The sequence below is a fragment of the Petaurus breviceps genome, unplaced genomic scaffold (assembly GCF_028583685.1).
Source record: "Petaurus breviceps papuanus isolate PSGF00001 unplaced genomic scaffold, PetGlider_PUasm1.0 126, whole genome shotgun sequence".
Classification (NCBI taxonomy): domain Eukaryota; kingdom Metazoa; phylum Chordata; class Mammalia; order Diprotodontia; family Petauridae; genus Petaurus; species Petaurus breviceps.
The window spans coordinates 25,757,208-25,776,309 of record NW_027185655.1 but is presented as its reverse complement, the minus strand read 5'-3'; the positions used below and the strand labels follow the sequence as shown (position 1 = coordinate 25,776,309).

General features: G+C 38.9%; 1 protein-coding gene and 1 pseudogene across 3 annotated transcripts in view; one reads left to right on the top strand and one right to left on the bottom strand.

Annotated features, from left to right (window-relative positions):
• The window catches only part of BMPR1B (bone morphogenetic protein receptor type 1B), a 482,311-nt gene that overhangs the window by 28,394 nt on the left and 434,815 nt on the right, over positions 1–19,102 (top strand). The gene's annotated exons all lie outside the window — the stretch shown is intronic.
• On the bottom strand, positions 1,921–2,410 carry LOC138169666 (cytochrome c oxidase subunit 5B, mitochondrial pseudogene; annotated as a pseudogene).

The following is a 19,102-nucleotide window of genomic DNA, read 5'->3' as shown; positions in this document are numbered from 1 at the left end:
GGATTTGAACTCAGGTCCTCCTGACTCCAGGGCCTGTGCTCTCCTCACTGTGCCACCTAGCCACCCTAATAAGAGACCTTTTGTAAAAAAAATATCTGTTGTATTGAAAAACTAATTTAAAATGAGACATTTTAGCACTTACTTTTTATGCAAGTAGATGTTATTTATTTTTGGTTGAATCATACTAGAAATTTTTTTTGGTAGCAAATGAATTCTTTAGCTAATTTTGTCTTGATTTTAATTTGTAACTTTGGTAGGGGTGAGGAATCAGCTTCATATATCCTTCAGACCGCACATATTTAACAATGACTCAAAACAAAAGTGGTCAATATTTATTGTTCTTATTTTAGGCTAATATGTCACTGTAACATGCCATTGACCTTCAAGGGGCCACAGGAACTTTTGTGATGGAGGGTACCTCATAGGTAGCTGATCTAAACCCTTTACCATACAGAGGAGAAGGAGACCCAAAGAGATTGTGACTTACCGTATTTCCCCGATAATAAGACCTATTCTGAAAATAAGCCCTCCCCTTACTGTGTAAGATTCCTCTAAAATAAACCCTCCCCCCAAAATAAGCCCTATTGAGATTGCTACTGTAGTGAAGGTGATCCCCTGCACTACACGCTACATTACGGTACCCTCTGTATGCACCGTCCCCCACCCCCCCTGAAACGCACGCCGCGCTCTGAGCTGCATCCAATCAGAGCTGCAGCAGTGAGCGCGTCATCCTGTTCTTCCCCAGTGATTTGCTTATTGAATAAAGGTACATTTTTTTGTTCACATTTACCTGTTTATTAAAATTGCTGTCAATGTTCATTAAAATAAGCCCTTCCCTGAAAATAAGCCCTCTGGTGTTTTTCTGTCCAAAAAAATTAATAAGACAGTGTCTTATTATCGGGGGAACACGGTAGCTAAAGTCACCCTCATAGTGAGGGGCAGAGCCAGAATTCTGCCCCAGGCCCTTTGTTTCTAAACCCAGTCCTCTTTTTACACTGTATGGTACTTCTCCCCAACATCATATTCATGTGTTTTTCTTTTTTGTCTGCCAGACCTGTGAATCTCTTCCTCATCTGGATCTTTTCAAAGTGACAATGATAAATTTTATAAGCCTGTTTGTTAACATTCCCAGGCATCTGTCAGAGAAAGTAAATCATGAAAGGCAGAAAAAGTATCATACATAAATTTACTACAAGTATCTTGGTGATTGGGGATTGGAAAGAGTCAAGTAACTTAAAATGTGTATACCCTGGAATTGCCTTGAGTAGGGATTTTTGGTTAAGAAATTTTTCAAAAATAGATGTTAACGTAAGAATTATTTCTTTTCATGTGTGGGTCTGCTAAGAGATACAGTTAGGGCTGCTAGGAGGCAGAGTGGATAGAGTGCCCGGCACTAGCTAACTTAACCCTGTTTGCCTCAGTTTCCTCATATAAGATAAGCCAGAGAGGAAATGGCAAACTACTCCAGTATCTTTGCCAAAAAAACAAACAAACCCAAATGAATCCATGAAGAGTTGGACACAACCGTAATGATTGAACAAAAAAATAGCTGTAATTATTTTCTAGGGAAAATACGACCTAATAAAATAAGTTAATCTAGAATAATATAGGCAAAAAGTAATATTTGCTGAGTCCTATAATTTTAGAACTGGGAGGTCTAGTCCAGCAACTGCTTATTTTACATAGGAGGAAACTGAAGCCAAGAGGGATTTAGTTCTATGAATTTGAGGAAATTATTTTATTAGTGGCAGAGATGGAATTAGAAGGCAGGTACCTTGCTGAGAGCCACAGTCACAAGGAACTCTATCAAACTGGTTCTTCATCAGGTAGACAAAACAACTAGCCAATTGACTGAATCTTTTTTCATTCTTATAAAACATTTTTTTTAATATTATGGGAGTGCCAGGGAGATAGCTAGTCTTTTATTGGAAGGAAGAAAACATAACACATCTCAGGTAAACCAGTTCAGGGGCTCAGTGGCTAAACTGGTGGGGTACCAGCTTGTAATGGGTTCCACAGTTAGGGCATCGCTGTGTCTCGCCTTTGTGAAGCCAGAACCAGAGCACTGACTGCACTGTTGTTCTCTTCACAGACACAGCCAACTATTCGCTTGTCAGTGATGGAAGGGACCAGGTTGGGCTCCTCCTTAGTCCCTGGAGCTGCCTTTGGGGCTAGCATATTGTATGGATCCAAATCATTCCTTGCAGCCATCATAATCTCTCTCTCCAAGCCAGTAGCCTGCTCCTCATCAGAAGGGATACCTCCTCCAGTCGCCATAGACCTAGTGGCCACCCGAGCAGGGCCACAGGCCCTCAAGGCCTGGACGGCCAGTGCCCTGATGCCCCGCAGTAACCTTGAAGCCATCGCGCCTGAGACAATTACCCTTATAAATAAACATTTTTAACCTCTTCACATCTCAGTTTCCTCATTAGTAAAAATGGGCTTTAATTGCTTTGAAAGTCCTCCACCCTATGCTAGAATGGAAGGAAAGTTGAATTAATAAGGGAGCTGAGTAGCATTTTGTGTGGAGGTCTCTTTATTAATAAGTGTCTAGCATTTAATTTAACCTGTTGCTGCTCTGACAGGGACGTAACTCCCGTTAAGAGAATCCTTTCCTGCTGAGGCAGATGTTGTTTGACAACGTGAGCAGGGGTGGCGGGGGTGGGGAGGGGTGGGGGGCTCGGGGGGTGGGAAGTAGTGTGAGGGAGAAGTGTGTACGTATGAGAAATATAGATTGTTTAAAAAAGTAACAATATTTCATCTATACTTGAGCCGCACTTCACACTTGCATAGTATGCATAGAAGGTGTGGCCAGGTTGTAGGCTACACCTTGGGAGGGAGTTACCCACTCACGATATTACTCATTGAGAATTTGAAGGTAGCAGTTTAAGGCTAACAAATCACTTTCTTCAGAGTACCTGGTGACATGGATTAAGATCATACCATATGTGGGCATCACTAGGCTAGAGGATTTTGGTGATGTAAGGAACGTGAGACATCTGCCCCATTTTCAGTGGACTTAGTTACTTGCAGAAAGATTACTATAATGTGCTAAAACTATAGAACTAATTTTAGTTGGAGAAACTTTTATTAAATCTCTACTGTGTGCTTGGAACAGGGAATAATAAAAAACCAAAGTGGACAGCTTTGCCCTCAGTTAGTTTTAAGTTCTGCGTATCCCATGGGAGGACAATGTTGATTGTCCAGATAGTAACTTACAAGATGCTCACAAAGTAATTTTTGGAAAGGGAGAACAGTTAATAACTTGATGGGGGGAGAGTCAAGAAAGTTTTCTTTAGAAGCATGAACCTTGAAGTTATCTAAGAATCTTGAGAGAAACATTCAAGATACTCCATAATAAAGTATTCAATGATGGGCTGTAAATTTCTCAACCAGAGTTTAGGAAAGGAAAAAAAAATGATGTAGGGTTAGAGTAAATGGGAGAAGTTTCATGGACTTAGTGTTTAAAGTATGGATAGAAGCTAGAAAAGTAAGCGAGGACTGATGAGAACTTGACTTGTGAAGGAAGACATTGGAGTAGGAATCAACTTTGTCTGCTAGGTGAGGTGAGTAGACCATTGCAGCTGGATAAGCAGGAAATATTGAGGATGTAGAGAAAAGGTTGGATAGGTAGGGTGCTTATGATCTTTTAAGAGTCAAAGTATTTAACGCAAGTCATCCTAGGATTAGTGGAATAACATGACAAAAGAAGTAATTTTCAAATGTAAGGGTGGTCTGCTAGTATTATGTAGGATGGATTTGATGGGAGAAAAACTGGACGTTGGAGCTATGGCTATCCAGATGTGAGAGACAGTGAGAGTTTGAATTAGAGCACATACTGTTTGTAGACCAAGTGGAAGAGAGACAGTCTGAACATATCTGGAATATTGTGTTCATTTCTGCATTGGAGTTCAGGCTCTTGGGAGTCTCTAGAGGAGGACAATTGGAATGGTGTTTATCATTTGAGGAAGTGTCTGGGACTTCTCAGTGATTGATCACATAGTGAAGGCCACAAACTCATCCCATTTGATAACTGGTTAAAGTGATGGACATGTTTAGCCTGGAGAAGACAAGACTTGGGTAGCAGCATGATAACTATCTCCAAGTAACAAAAGACCCGCTATTTGGTACCACAGAACTGAACCAGGAGCAATGGTTGGAAGTTAAAAAGGAGCTAATTTAGTCTTGTTGAGAGGAATAACTTTGTAAGAAAAGAGTTGTTCTAAAGTAGGATAGCATGCTTCAAGAGTTGGTAGATTGTCCCAAACTGGAGGTTTTCGAGCAAAAAAACAGTTGACACTTGTTGAGTATGGAGATTTCTTCATATGTAAGTTGGACTATATATCTTTTTCACCTCTGAAATTTTGTATTTCTGTGATATGTATAGATGGGAAAATTGAGAGGATTTAAAGACAGAGTGGTTATAGGTAAAGGGAAAAGAAATGTTAAAAAATAATTCTATTGGGGCTGCTAGGTGGCGCAGTGAATAGAACACTGGTCCTGGAATCAGGAGGACTTGAGTTCAAATGTAAACTCAGACAAAAACAAAAAACTAGCCGTGTTACCTTGGGCAAGTCACTTAACCCTAATTGCCCTCCAAAAAGCAAAAAAAAAAAATTTATATTGTCTGAGATTGAGATAACAGTGATATTGACCAGGGGACACAGTTTTGCAAGAGGAGAGGATCTCTTTGGGCCTCTGTAATGGGAGACAGATGAATTCTATGCCATATTTCACGTCTCTATCATCGCTAAAAATCAGTGAATTCATAAGTTCAGTTTTGAACAAATTGAGTTTGAGGTGATTGTCTTTAAGCAGTTGGAAATATTTGCATGCAAGAAGTACACACATATTCTTTATCTTCCTACTTTGAAATGTTGAGTGTATTTTTTCCATTTATTATATCTTCCCATTTGAAGTGAACAATACTGAAAAGATGAAGGGCTTTTGAACTGTAATTTCTCATTAGGTTTCAATTCCAAAAGCTTTCTATGCCAAAAATGTTAAGTGAGAGTCTGAAGTGGTGGAGATGTGGAACACAATTTTTGTGATCTTTTTGCCAGAATCTATGATTTATATTGATGTTAAGTTTCTTGGGGGAGGGGCACTAGTTCTTCCAACACAATCCTACAGATGTCATCTTTAGTAGCGTGATAATCAGTGGTGGAATTTATTATTGTGGTGGGTAAACAGTTAAATTTAAGAGTAGCTTAAACAGCATAATGACCATTATAGAGTTTGGGTTTTTTTTTTAAACATAGAATTTAAGATTTATTAAGTACCTTGGAATGCAATATTCTCTGAAACTTCTAGTTGACTTAAGGTTAAATTTGAAGAAATGTTTTCTCTTTTGACAGTCCCTATGATGTAAATGAGTAAAGCACTAAATTTTATCTGCTATTATAAACTCTTGTAGGAATCCTTAGGTGCCATTACTAGAGGGATCTTAAACTATCTTGTAGTTCAGCAGTGCTTACCCTGCAGTCCGTAAACTTATTTAAAAACTTCATTGAGAACTCTTGCAGTACAACTGATTTCCTTTGTACTCTGATGGATTGTAATGGAAATGCAAATTTAAAGATCTTCCCTGCCCCTAGGCTAAAGTACACCTGGAGCCTGGGGTGGGAGGCTTGTTTTTCAGTAGATACTTTTTGATTGGCCAGTGGGTCCAGAAGGTTGTTACATTCTCTGAGCCAGGAGAAGGCTATATAAACCCTGATTTGAGGCTTTGTTTTGGGGCTCACTTTGAGAAGTGTTCTGTGATTTGATCAGATGAGACTCTGGGAAGCCGTTATTGAGAGTCCCCGGGCTTTGAAAAACCCAGATCTTGATTTGATATGGATGTAATGGTTGGACAGTTTGGAAAACTGTCTACTTGATCTGTTTCTCTGTCTTGATAATTCTGTCTGTATACTCTGAAGTTCGGGGTGCTGACCTTTTTACCCTGAACTAGGTAAACAATACATATTTTTGACTCATTAAAGTAAGCTTGTTAACCCATTTTGAGTTGCTTTCCTTTATCAAAGCAGATCCAAGAACCTGTGTTGGCCGCCACCCTGAGGATGCTTGGGGTGCTTGCTGATACATGGACTTTTATACATTTAAAAGTATAATTCTGGAAAGGAGTCCATAGGCTTTACCAACCTGCCAAAGAGGTCCATGGCACCCACAAAAGGTGAAGAACTCCATATCTAGTTAAATTTTTAAAAATATTTATTTTTTTAAATCCCTAATTCTGTGTAAAAACCAGTTTTTAACCAGTTATTCATTTTATAGATGAGGACTTAGAAAAGTGAAATGACTTGTCCAAGGTCACATACACATAATAGATTTGGAATTCCAACCCAGACCCTCTGATTCCAAAGTTGATTTCTGTCATATTGTTTGTCTTCTTCTCAGTCTACTCAAGTTGCTTCTTACAAACCCCAGTTGTCTTCTTTACGTTATAAATGATGCCATGAGGTTTTCGCACCTAAGTTTTATCAAATCTCAAAGGTATTATTAGCCTTGTCTCCTTATGGTTCCTGACTCCAAATATACAATCAGAGAAATTGTTCTCTCTCTCTCTCTTTTTTTTTTTTTGCTTTTTGGAGGGCAACTGGGGTTAAGTGACTTGCCCAAGGTCACACAGCTAGGGTTTTGTGTGTGTGTGTTAAGTGTCTGAGGCTGGATCCGAACCCAGGTCCTCCTGACTGCAGGGCTGGCGCTCCACTCACTGTGCCACCTAGCTTCCCTAAAGTTGTTTTCTTTTAACAAGATGTCTGGCCACCGTATATTAAAGTTATAATCCTTGAAAGATAACCTAGTTCAATGACCCCTTTGATATAAAATATCAAGCAAGGTATAAAATAAGGTGATGTATGTTTGTTGAGGGTGTTTGGCATTGTGATGGAAATCTAGCTCACAGTTCCAGGAATAAGAGTGACATCAAGTTCTTCAAGATATCCATAAATGCTGAAAAACATTTATTCTCATACCCACAAGACAAAAACCAAATGGATGAAGAATATTGTCCAGATTTTAACATGCAGGTGGATGTTTAACTATAGAGTATGTATTTATGAGACCAAAAATACAAATGGACAGTGAGTTTGTTTCATAATTAAACAGGAGGTGAGTTGGATAGATTGCCTTCAGGAAATTGCAAGATTCTTTTTAATGAGCCCAAACCTTTCCTGACACCATGGTAAACCTATATTCTACTCATGTTTTTGTATGTCTGTAAGAGATGGATAACAGACTCCAAATCAATGAAAATAATTGAAAAGAATCTTGAAGAGGGTTGGGGGGGGGGAGGCACATAGTGGATGTGAGCAGGCTACAAAGTGTGAGGAACAAAGAATTTCATAGAATAACAGGAATAAAAAGATATAGAAACATGATAGAAAAAGAACATAGCCTGGTCACATGACAAGGGTGAAGCTTGGCAAGTAGATAGCTCTGCTGGTATCCACAACATAGCAGGAGAAAGGGAAGAGGACTTCTAGCATGGTGGGTAGACCGCCTATGCAGAATTTATGGGAAGACATGGGCCAGAGTCGGAAAGGATGAGTGGGCGTGGATGGATTGCATTCTATACTATTCAAACTGAAAAGATCACGGATTCATATAAATGTTTTGAGAGAAGTATCCAGTGTGCACATTTTTTCTTCCACTGACACACCATGGGGAACTAGTCTATACTCAGGCTTAGCGAGTTCCCAGAGGCAGTGGTAGGTTATTATTTGTCCAGGGTCTCAAAACCAGTATGAGTCAGAGGAAATACTTGAATGTAGATTTTATTAATGCCAATATTCACTATGTTCTGTTACCTCTTAACATTATAGAGATAAATAAGAAATCAGTTCTTTTTTTTTTAAAGCAATTGGGGTTAAGTAACTTGCTCAAGGTTACATGGCCAGTTATTTCTGGGTGTGGTGCTGAGTATCTGAGCCCGGATTCAATCCCAGGTCATCCCAACTGGAGCCAGTGCCCTTACTTGCTGAGCCACCTGGCCACCCCTAAGCAATTGGGGTTAAGTAACTTGCTCAAGGTTACATGGCCAGGTGTTTCTGGGTGGGTGCTAAGTGTCTGAGCCCAGATTCGATCCCCAGGTCATCTCAACACTGGAGCCGGTGCTCTTACTCACTGTGCTACCTGGCCGCCCCAAGAAATCAATTCTAAGAAAACTAACTTAGTTGGTGGGAATTCACAGTTGGGGTGGGGGTGGGGTGGATTAGTGTAGCCTGTACATTTCTGCTCCTGTAGAGTAGTCGTACTAACCCTCCAAACCTGTTAAATTTAAAGAGCATTACTAAATGATCTGACATTGTCTAACACCATTTCCCCATATCAAATATTTTACAGACATGTTCCAACTTGTATATAAAAGCTGCCACACTACCAATAATTTAACGAGTCCATCTACACTCAGTTTCCCATATATATCTTTAGAAGTCATGCCCACATGTGTTTTTACTTATTTGTTGGTTCTTGGAAATTAACTCCTTCAGTGCCCTAATTTATAATAGTCATGGTCATATTTGCCTGTCACAGAAATAGTAGTGGGACAGATTTGGGCTGGGTAGTTCATAATCCAAGGTATTGAAAATGGAGTGGTATTCAAAGCAAGAAATGGTGATTTGTTGAAAGCAGTGTCCCCTGGCCAGAATAAGAAGTTAAGGTTTCTAGGATTTGTGTGTGTGTGTGTGTGTGTGTGTGTGTGTGTGTGTGTGTGTGTGTTTGTGTATGTGAATATACAGAGTGGTGGGGTAGGGAACAGGGGGAGAAGAGATTATGTGCATATTTGCTGGTCTCCAAATTATCAGCATCTAGAAAGCATGTGAAACACTCATCAATAGACTTATTGGTTAGGGTGTCTTTCATGGGAAGTTTTCCATAAATTTAATAGAGAGCTGTAATATATATATATATATGTTTTTCTCACTTATTCCTTGATGATGAACTTTCTTAGCATGAAATTCTTGTGCAAGTTACTAGCCCTTAGGATTAGCAACTTCTCAGTTATGATGTCTGTTGTCTTCTCATTTCCCAGTGGGTGAGCAATTTGCCCTATTGTTTATAAGTTCACACCGTAGGGGTTACAGTTCTGAACAGCAACTCTTCCAGTTTGCCATAACAAGAAAGCTTCTTTAACTTTGCTGGGGGAGAGTTGACTAGGAAATCTTACAGAGTAGCTGGACAAAGAAGTGAAAGGCAAGACTTTTTTTTTTAATTGATAATTTTGGTTTTATAGGATCTAAAATGACCTAATATTTTGATAATTGGTTGTTTCTTGTTTGGGGCGCATATCTCTTTAAACTATGGATTTTCTTTTTTCAGATGACAATCAGAAGAGTATCTTTTTCCCTGAAATACAAAAAATCCTCCTGTTAGGTAGAACTGGTGAGTGGTCATCAGAAAGCATTTATTAAGCACCAGCTATAGTTTGTGCCTTGTACTAGGATACAAAGACAAAACGGCGTCGTCACGAAGGCTGCATTATATCAGTGAAGGTACCATGTAAGCATATGAGTCTGTGCAGCACTATGTAAAATAAATACAAGGTGGTAAGAGCTTTTGTGCTCTTTTTTTTTTGAGGGGTAAATCTGGAAAGGCTTCATGTAGGAGGTAGAACTGAGCGTAATGGGAGTGCCCCAGTGAGATTTCAGCAAATGCTGAAAAGTCTGCAATGGATAAAGATAGAAACATTGAAAAGTAAAGGGGAGGGGCAGCCAGGTGGCACAGTGAGTAAGAGCACCAGCTCCAGAGTCGGGATGACCTGGGATCGAATCTGGACTCATACTTAGCACCATACCCAGAAATACCTGGCCATGTAACCTTGAGCAAGTTACTTAACCCCAATTGCTTTAAAAAAAAGAAAAGAAAAGTAAAGGGGAAAGCCTTAAGACACAAAATCAGTATTCTCTAGAAGAAGATGTGAGGTGTGAATACCTTAATTGCATGTGAAGAACCAGCAAGACTATGAATGTGCTTTCAGAGAAGAGACTGCATTCATAACTTTTCCCCAAGCCATTCCTCTGCATATGATTCCTAGAGGAGAAGGGGAGGTGAAAATGACTGAACTGAAATTAATCAACCCAAAGCAACATGGAGTGGCTTAAAGAGGGAAGGGACTTTTGAGTGAAAAAGGAAGAATTTGTCAAATAAAGAAGCAAGCCTAGAATTTCCTGTCTGGAGGTTCAGAGCTAAGGCTCTGGGGAGTCAGAGGGAAGACCTGCTGATCCTCAACTAAGGATCATTTTTCCAGCTAAAAGAGCTTTGAGGCATTCTTGTCGAAGAGAATATATTATCCTTCAGCCCAAACAGTGAGTGAAGGTGGAAAAATGGACCATTGAAGAATCAGTTCAGGAGACCAGGGAATCAACACACATAGCAAAGATGTGCCCTGAGAGGAGCACAGTGACTGCATGTTCTGCCTGGTCCAGTCCAGGAACAGTGGAACCTGCTGAGCCAGAACAGCAACCAAGGGACATGCTCAACCCAGTCCAGTGACAGATTGGCCCTTCCAGCTAATACACACACCCTAGGAGGAGCAGCCCAGGTGAGCCAAGGAAGATAACTGTGCCCTGCAAAAGAGCCAGGTCAGAGGAATATTCTAATGACTCAGTGAATTTTGTGAGAAATCCCTGGGGAGAGAAATGGGGCAATAAGGACCTAAAGTTTCAGAGTTGTGGTTTACCATGGCTATGTGTTCCCCACAAGGCTGAACTTAGGGTTCATGCCCACTTTTTCCCAACCCTCCCTGTATTCAGCATATGTTTGTGGGAGAGTGCCTCTGTTGTCTGGGGATATACTTTGTAACTACTGTCCTTGTTTATTAACTATTGTTCTTGTGTCATCTGAATAAAAATCTTCACTAAAGAAAGAACTGAGTCTACAGATTACTGATGGAGGTTATGAGCTAGTGTTAGGAAAATAGCAACCCACAAAGTTACCCCTAGAACTTGGGGGAAGTAATAGTTAATAGAGTTGAAGAAGTGATCACTGAGGGAGCATTACATAAAGGATTAGAATAATTAGTGGTGGGGTGGCTAGCTGGTGCAGTGAATAGAGCATGGGGCCCTGGAGTCAGGAGGACCTGAGTTCAAATCTGGCCTCAAACACTTAACACTCACTAGTCCTGTGATCTTGGGCAAGTCACTTAACCCCAATTGCCCTTCAAAAAGCAAGAACAAAAAAAAAGTGGTGAGGTAGGAGTATATCTTTTTTTTCTTTCAAGTTTTTCTTTATTCTCAATCAAAGTTTCAGTTGCCTTCTTATATCTAGCATTTTTTTTTATTGTTGTGTCTAGGGAGTAAGCTTCTTAAATGTCAGTATATCAGTGACTGATTCTGGAATTTTTGTTAGGAGTGCTTTCAGATTCCTTTTGGAAATGATCATTGTGCAGAATGAGTCCTAGATCAAGATGTGAGATTTGCTATGCCTTTTGGAGTTTTAAATTTTATGTCCTTTGAAATTGTTAGTTCATTTCATTAATTTGAGCTCCATGAGAAATTATTTGTCCTGATACCTGCTAGGGAATAACAGAGTATTATCTCTGATATTGGCTGAACATCACATCCTCCTGGAGACTTCCAAGTATGTCCAAAGTTATTTAGGCATTTGTTTTATATTTACAGGTAGTAGAGGGATATTAATTTATGTTGGCAAGTATAAGTTTTTCAATTTACAGGCACTTTTAAGTCAACTGACTGGTGAATGTTTATTAAGAAGCAGCATTAGGATAGGCACTGGTAGGAGACAGAAAAGATGTATAGGCATATTCCATGTAACACTGTCCTCACCAATGTTATGATAATGTTATGTAGTTCTACATAACTGCTTTATCTTTCCTCATATTTAATATCTTCCTCCTTTTCTTTTCAGAGCCTTTGCCTCTGTGTGACATTGGGAAAATCACAACCTCCCTCAGCCCCAGTTTCCTAGTCTATAAAATAAGAGGGCTGGACTAGAGGAACTCTGAGGTCTAGCTTAATTCCTAGGATTCTTCCCCTTATCTCATTTTGTTTCCAACATTTTTTTTTCTGGAACTAAGTATATAAACCCTCTAATGTTTCACATTGTGCTATGTGAAACATCAAAAACATAAGAAAGACTGGGTATGCCTTTATAAGACCATTCTAAAGGAGCTTACGAGCATGGTTAGAAGACAAGACTTACATACCTGAAGTAATTGGGGAACAATACAACACAATATATACCAAGGGCTCAATTGTGTGGACCAGACAATAAATGCTAAAGAAATTCAGAGAAAGGAGAGAAATGAATATAAACCAGAGTAGTGAAATCATTCTTTAGGAAGGAGGTGGAACATGAACTGGGCCTTGAAAGATAATTGTGTAAAGAAGGGCTGAGGGGGGCATATGGCAGGCATTCTGGAAATGTCATTTGAGGTGAGAAAGGAAGCTTCTCATGGTAACAAATCCATTTTTTGGATATAGTACAGTCCTTTCTTTCACATAAAAATTCAGAAGATGAAAAAGAACTCACAGGAGCCCATAACAGTACAAAAAAGAAATAGAAGACTTAGTCCACCATAAGTAATTCAATTTCCCTTCCCTTTTGGGGGGTTTTACTTTGCTATAGGGCCTGGAAGTCCTTCAATTCCATGACATTCTATGGTTTGGATTCCCCTTAGAAGGGAGTGAAATTGGGTTTGATAGGGAGGCGACTTTCATACTCCCTCTGTATTCCAGTAAGTCCCTTACAGCCATAGGGTCCTACATAATCTCCCTCACCCAAATTTAGTGTCACCTTTCGTTTGGAGAGTCCTTAAAAAGGAAATGAGTTTTGGTGTGGTTAGACAGTAAATACCCTGATGTGTGATATTGAGTCTCTCACCCTAGAAAGACTCTCTTGGGGTTTGAAGATTCTTAGAAAGAAAATACAAAGGGGGCTTTTAATTAGGCAGCCCCCTTCTCATCAGGCTGATACTGTCTGAATATTTGGCTGCATTGGTCGGATTCCAAGTTTTGGTTCATTGCTTTGCCATGTTGAAGCTTTTAATCCCTTGCTGCTGTTCTTCTCTCTGCAGGAAATTGCCCTTCTATGATCAGGCTTGTTTTCCCACCTCTCAGGCTTAGGATCACTCAAAACCAACTCCTGAGGCTGCAGCTGTGCAAGAAATTCCCTTTCTCTGGATGGATAGCTAGATTTTGGAATGACACTATTCAGGAAATGCCCCTCCTTTAAAAAGGTGACAGGAGTTCAGGAATGATGTAGTCTAGGAACTACCTTTTCTGTTTTTCTTGCTGTGTCTCATACATAGCCATGTGCTCCTTCCCACCTCCCCACACACCTCTCAGGATCTTTCAGGAAGAAAAACTGAAAGAAAAAGGATAAGGTTACTTCCTTTTTGTAAGTCAGTTGAAAGGAATGGCTCCTAAAATGGTTTATCCTGCAAAAGTGGGAACCAGTTAGCTTTCTGGTTTACTGGAGGCAGTACAAGTCAATGGAAGATAATTAGGTCATTAATTCTTTTAAAGTACTGATGGGTATGTCACCGGGTGACCTGGTATAAAGAGGATTGGACTTGAAGTCTGGAAGACCTGTGTTCAAATCCTGCCTCATAAATCCATTTACTCTGTGTATGACACTGGGTAAATGATTTAATATCTTGCAACATCAGTTTCCTTCATTTCTAAAATGAGTTTAATAATAGAATTTACCCCCCTGGGTTGTTAGAATGATCAAACAGGGGGCGGCTGGGTGGCGCAGTGAATAGAGTACCGGCCCTGGAGGAGGACCTGAGTTCAAATCTGGCCTCAGACACTTAACACTTACTAGCCTCACTAGTGTGACCTTAGGCAAGTCATTTAATCCCAATTGCCCAGCCTTCCCCCGTCCAAAAAAAAAAAAGAATAATCAAACAAGATTACATATGTGGCTCTTTGTGGACCTTAAAATATAAAATGAATACTATTATTATTTTTTGTTGCCATAAGATCTACAAGGAGATGTGATCAAATTAGAGCAAACATTCACTGTCCTATAAGCTTATTTGGTTGAACTCATAAATTGAAATCTCCATCCAACATATAAATTATTTAGGCACAAATTTTTACTATCATTTGTAAATTAAGGGAAAACTTTCATGACTTGCTTTTAAAGCATCTTTGTGATGACTATAAAATTATAAATCCATTTGTTTCATTCTCTACAAAAAAGGGAACTCTTATGTAGTATTTCCTCCAATGCCAGTCATTTGCTAAGAAAATTAGTTTATTCTTATGAGGAAGAACAGTTTTTCCTGAATTCAAAGGTATTCCTGTGATATAAAATGTCAGAGAGGGTTCTAACTTACTACATTGCTGAAATAATGCCACATAGTACTTATTATTTTAGTGAAGGTAACAGTTTTGATGAACACAAATCCAGACCCATAGAGTCTACTGGATGTTTCTTTGACATCCTGCATTCTCAAAGTCAGTCTGGTTCTGAGTAAGGACTTGTGAGAAGACTGATTTACCCAGAACTTTATTAGAGCATCAATTTCAATTGGCAACAGTGCTTGGCAAAATACTTGGATTGGTTCCAATGGATGCCTGGTCTTCAAAGGCCTTGGATTGATAGTGATGATTTGGCTCTGTATTTACCATTACAGGAAGCCTGTTCAAATATGGAATTCTCTTTGTTCAGCCAGAGTTGTCAAAATATTGAGCATTAACTTTGGAAGCAAGAGTAATAGGACTACCAGTATTATGTTAGAAAAAGAATTAAGAATTTATTAGTTTTTTTCTTGGATCCTTTGGATTGTAAGTGGGTAGAAAGATGGGAAGAGGAGTGATGTATCTACCTGAAATCAAAAGGGAGGTGTCAGGAGTTGGAGAGACATTGTGATATAGTAAAAAAAAATAGTTGGATTTGTAATAGGAAATTCTGAGCTGGTGTTCCATCTGAACATAAAATTAATTCCTTCTCTATAGACCTTAATGCCTTACAAATAAGGAGAATGGATCTCACCTAGTCCCAATCTATGATTTTGCTTCATAGTCATAGTCAGACAATAAAAAGGGATTTGTTAATGTTGTGGAAATTTTGGGAATCTTGGGGAGAAATTCACTCTCTCCTAGAATTTTTAAGAGAGGAGAGGAAAGTTGTCTATTTTGATACATACACTATATTTTGGGAGAGCAGATTTGAAAGCTTTCAGAGATAGTAAGGTTCTGTTGACTAAAATTCTGTGTGGGACCATCAACTTAAGAGGGATGAGAAGCTTTAAAGCATGAAGTTGTGAAGACAAAATTAATTGGATGAAGAGAAAAAAGATATGTAGTCTTAAGAGACTGATATAAAAGCACAGGGAACTCACTGAAACACTTTTTAAAAGATACGTTCTGAAGATGGATGCAAAGGCAAAGTTAAAAATAAGCAGTGGACAGTGGAAGGGGAGGGAGGCAAATACAAAAATATAGCCTGATCCTGGAAGAAAGATGCCGGGAATGCTAAAACTTGGAATGAGTTTAGGTTGATGAGGAAAACTAAATTGCTAAGGACAACATTTTAAAAAAAGTAATACTATAGAAAAGGAGATCAAAGAATGGAAAAAAACCAGCTACTTCAGAATGATTATGGTGATGGTAACTGTGAGATATCAGAGCCTCTTGTCTTATTTTGCTATGGTTTTCTCTGTCCAGGGAAATGGTTATTGGACTTGAAAATACAAAAGAAAAATAGTGAATAGAATGTTGATATCCAAAATAAGTAGAGAGATAGTAAACCATGAGTTCATATAACCAGATTCAGTTGATTTCTTTGCTAGGGTACTGAAAGAAGACTCTCTTGTGATTGGTGAACCATTGTCAACGATCTTTGAAACACCATGGAGAAGTAGATAGGTACTACTGGAAATGTGTAAATATCTCAGTGTTCTAAAAGGGAATGAGAATTGAGTCTGCAAGCCATGAGGCTGACTTCAGTTAATGTCCTTGAAAGGAAGCAGTGATTACCAAGAACCAGCATGATTTCATCAAGAGCAAGTAATGTCAAACTAACCTCATTTCCTTTTTTGACAGGTTACCAAATGATGTAGATATATGTAATGCAAATCATTTGACAAAATATTAAATTCTAAGAAGGATATTGATAAACAAAGGAGTCTGTCCAGTAAAAGGCAAGGAGGCTGTTGAAAGATCTCATGAGAAACTCAAACCTTATCTAGTTTTTAACTACTGAATGGATGTTGCCTCAGACTGGAACCTGGGAAAGACCTTATAAAAAGGCCAAGTTCTCCCACTGCATCTGGGGCCATTTCTGGTAATCCTGACCTATGTCTTGCCACTGGACCCCAGTGACTCTGGAGGAGAGAATGAGGCTGAGGACTCTGCAATCCCTGTGTCACTTAACTCTAGTTCTCTTCCAAGTCAGGACATCACCCTCTTGATGTCATGGTCCTCTTGGAGAACTAAGGACAAACACCAAGAGTAATCCTGCCACATGAGGATAAACTAAAGGAATTGGTGATGTTTAGATGAAAAAAAGAAAACACTTAAGGATATGACAACTGAATTTAGATCTTTGAAAGTTTGTAACATGAAAATGAGTTTTTCTTACTTGGTTCTAGAGGGTAAACCTAGGAGCAATGGGTAGAAGTTGTAGAGATAAGCTCAGGCTTGTTACAAGGAGGAAGTTGCTAATCATTAGTTACCCCAAAGTGGATTTGTCTGCCTTTTGAGGTAATAGGTTTTCCCTCAATAGGGGATTTTCAGGCAAGAGTTGAACAAACACTTTTAGACCATGTTACAGTGGGGGTTCTTGTATAGAAATGTCTTGAACTACATAGCTTCTAAAGTCTGGGATTCTGTGATTTATTGAGGAAGTTTGGGACGCTGATACATTTCAAACCCGTGTTTTACCTAGTACTTACATTGATTTTGTAAATGTTAGTTTGTAACAGCATTATTTAGTATTACAGTTTATTCTAGGTGGAAACTATTTTCTCACACATGTGCCTAAGCAGTGAGCCTTTTGTTCGATCCAATTATACGGTTCTCCCCTGATAGAATGCGAGACTCTAAAAAAGGTTTTTTCACTTAGCTGCAGACAAACTAATCCACTTGGGACCCCCTCTGAGTTAGCTTTCTGAGACTGAAGTTATAATACTAGTAATATTTGTGTTTACCTAAATCTGGAATTCATTATAGACTGAAATAGCTAGTACATATCCTTTTCTGAAATAATGTGCCAACAGTGCTACTTTAGAATATGTCTTTGAGCCACAACATACATAACTATGTCTGCCTGTCACAGAGATCAAGTTATAGAATTTTGTAGCTGGTAGCCACCTTCAAGGTCATCTAGTTGCAATTGCCTCATTTTACATAGGACAATTTGAGGCTTTGAGAGGTCATGAATCGCCAAAGCACACAAGATGTTATATTTTATTTTTATAGGTCATTTAAAAATTCATTTTAATTTTAAAATTAATTAATTAAAATAAATTTAATTTTGAAATTAAATTTAATAAGAACACAAGAAAATATATTGATCTTTTCATAGTCTCTCCACCCCAAATCCTGGTCTCATGCTGGGAGACTTCAACATACATTGGTGATGCTCCCTCAAACATCCTGTTTCTCAGTTCTTCAATCTTATTCAACTTTCATGACTTAACTACTTTTACCTCAGCTGCACACAGGGATGTTAAAACCCTTGCCCTTTCTATCACTTACATGGTGCTCAGTCTTTTTGAATCTTTGTTTCCCCTTACTTCTAAGCACTTTGGCTTCTTATCTTATTATTGCACTGAAACTATTTTCTTAATCGCCAAATCTAATGACCTAATGTCATTATTGACTTTCTGCACCATTCACCTCTGTTGAATTTCCTTTCCAACTGAATATTTTCTTTTCCCAGTATTTTTTTGTGTTCTGTTCTCTCTGGGGCCTCCTTCTCATTCTATGACTGCTCTTAAATGTCCCTTGCTTAATCATCATCTATGTTACATTCCCTAATACTGAGTGAACTGCAAGGATGTGCTTTCTTTTCTGTTCTCTGTACCCTATCATTTGTTGACCCCATTAATATCCATGGGTTCACTTATTGACTCTTTGTAGATGTCTCTTGGTACCACCCCTCATCTCCCATGAAATCCAGTTTTGTATCACTGATGGAATCTAGCCACTGTACGCAGCCTCAGTCTAGTCACTGTCCACACCCCCAATATCCCAACTACTCCATATGCTTCACTAGAGCAGCAGATGGGCCCATCCATCTAGCCTCACACAGGACCATGATAGACCATCAGTAAGAAAGCAGCACTAACAGGATACTGAGCAGGATATTTGACCACTAAATCATAGCCTAAGTGCACACATGCACAGTAATAGCAAAGAACTTTCCTTAGGTGAACGTATGAAATAGAGAGACTTATTATAATATCATTTTCATACATTAATAACCTCTGGTGGGTTTTCTGTATGCATTCTGGGTAGCCACGTGCACAGTTCCACCAAAGTGAAGACCCTTCCTCAAATTAGTAAAGCCCTCCTATATTTTAATATTAATATATTCTATAATGGATATTCATATATTCTGTTACGTAATTCCATCTTTTGCTATGTAAAAATCCCTGTCTTGCTTTGCTGAATTGTCAGTTCCTTTAAAGAGCCTACCCTGCTTGTTGAGAGTGTAATCCTCAATAAACACCTTTGCTTGGGTTGGAGATGGTTTGAGTCTGTGAATTCTTTCAAGATGACCCTGCAGTATACCTTGAAAAACCACAACTACTAACTGGACATTTTGAATTGGATATATGTACACTACCCATTATCTCCTCCATCTCCAAACACAGCCCTGTTCTGAACATCTCTTTTTGTCAGGAGTACAACTACTCTTCCAATCAGATCGTAAGTTTTAACTTTAGTATTATTCACAACTTTTCACTTTCATTTATTCTACTTATATAATTAGTTGCAAAATCTTATTCTTTCTCTAGAGTATCTCTTGTATCCATCCCCTTCTCTTGACTCATACTCACCACTCTAATTAAGGCCCTCCTACCTCTCTCTTGAACTCTTGCTGTAGGCTCCTAATTGGTGTCTTTGCCTTGTCTTTACCTGTTCAATAAATAAATTTATTCTGCTCCTATTAAAGAGTGTTA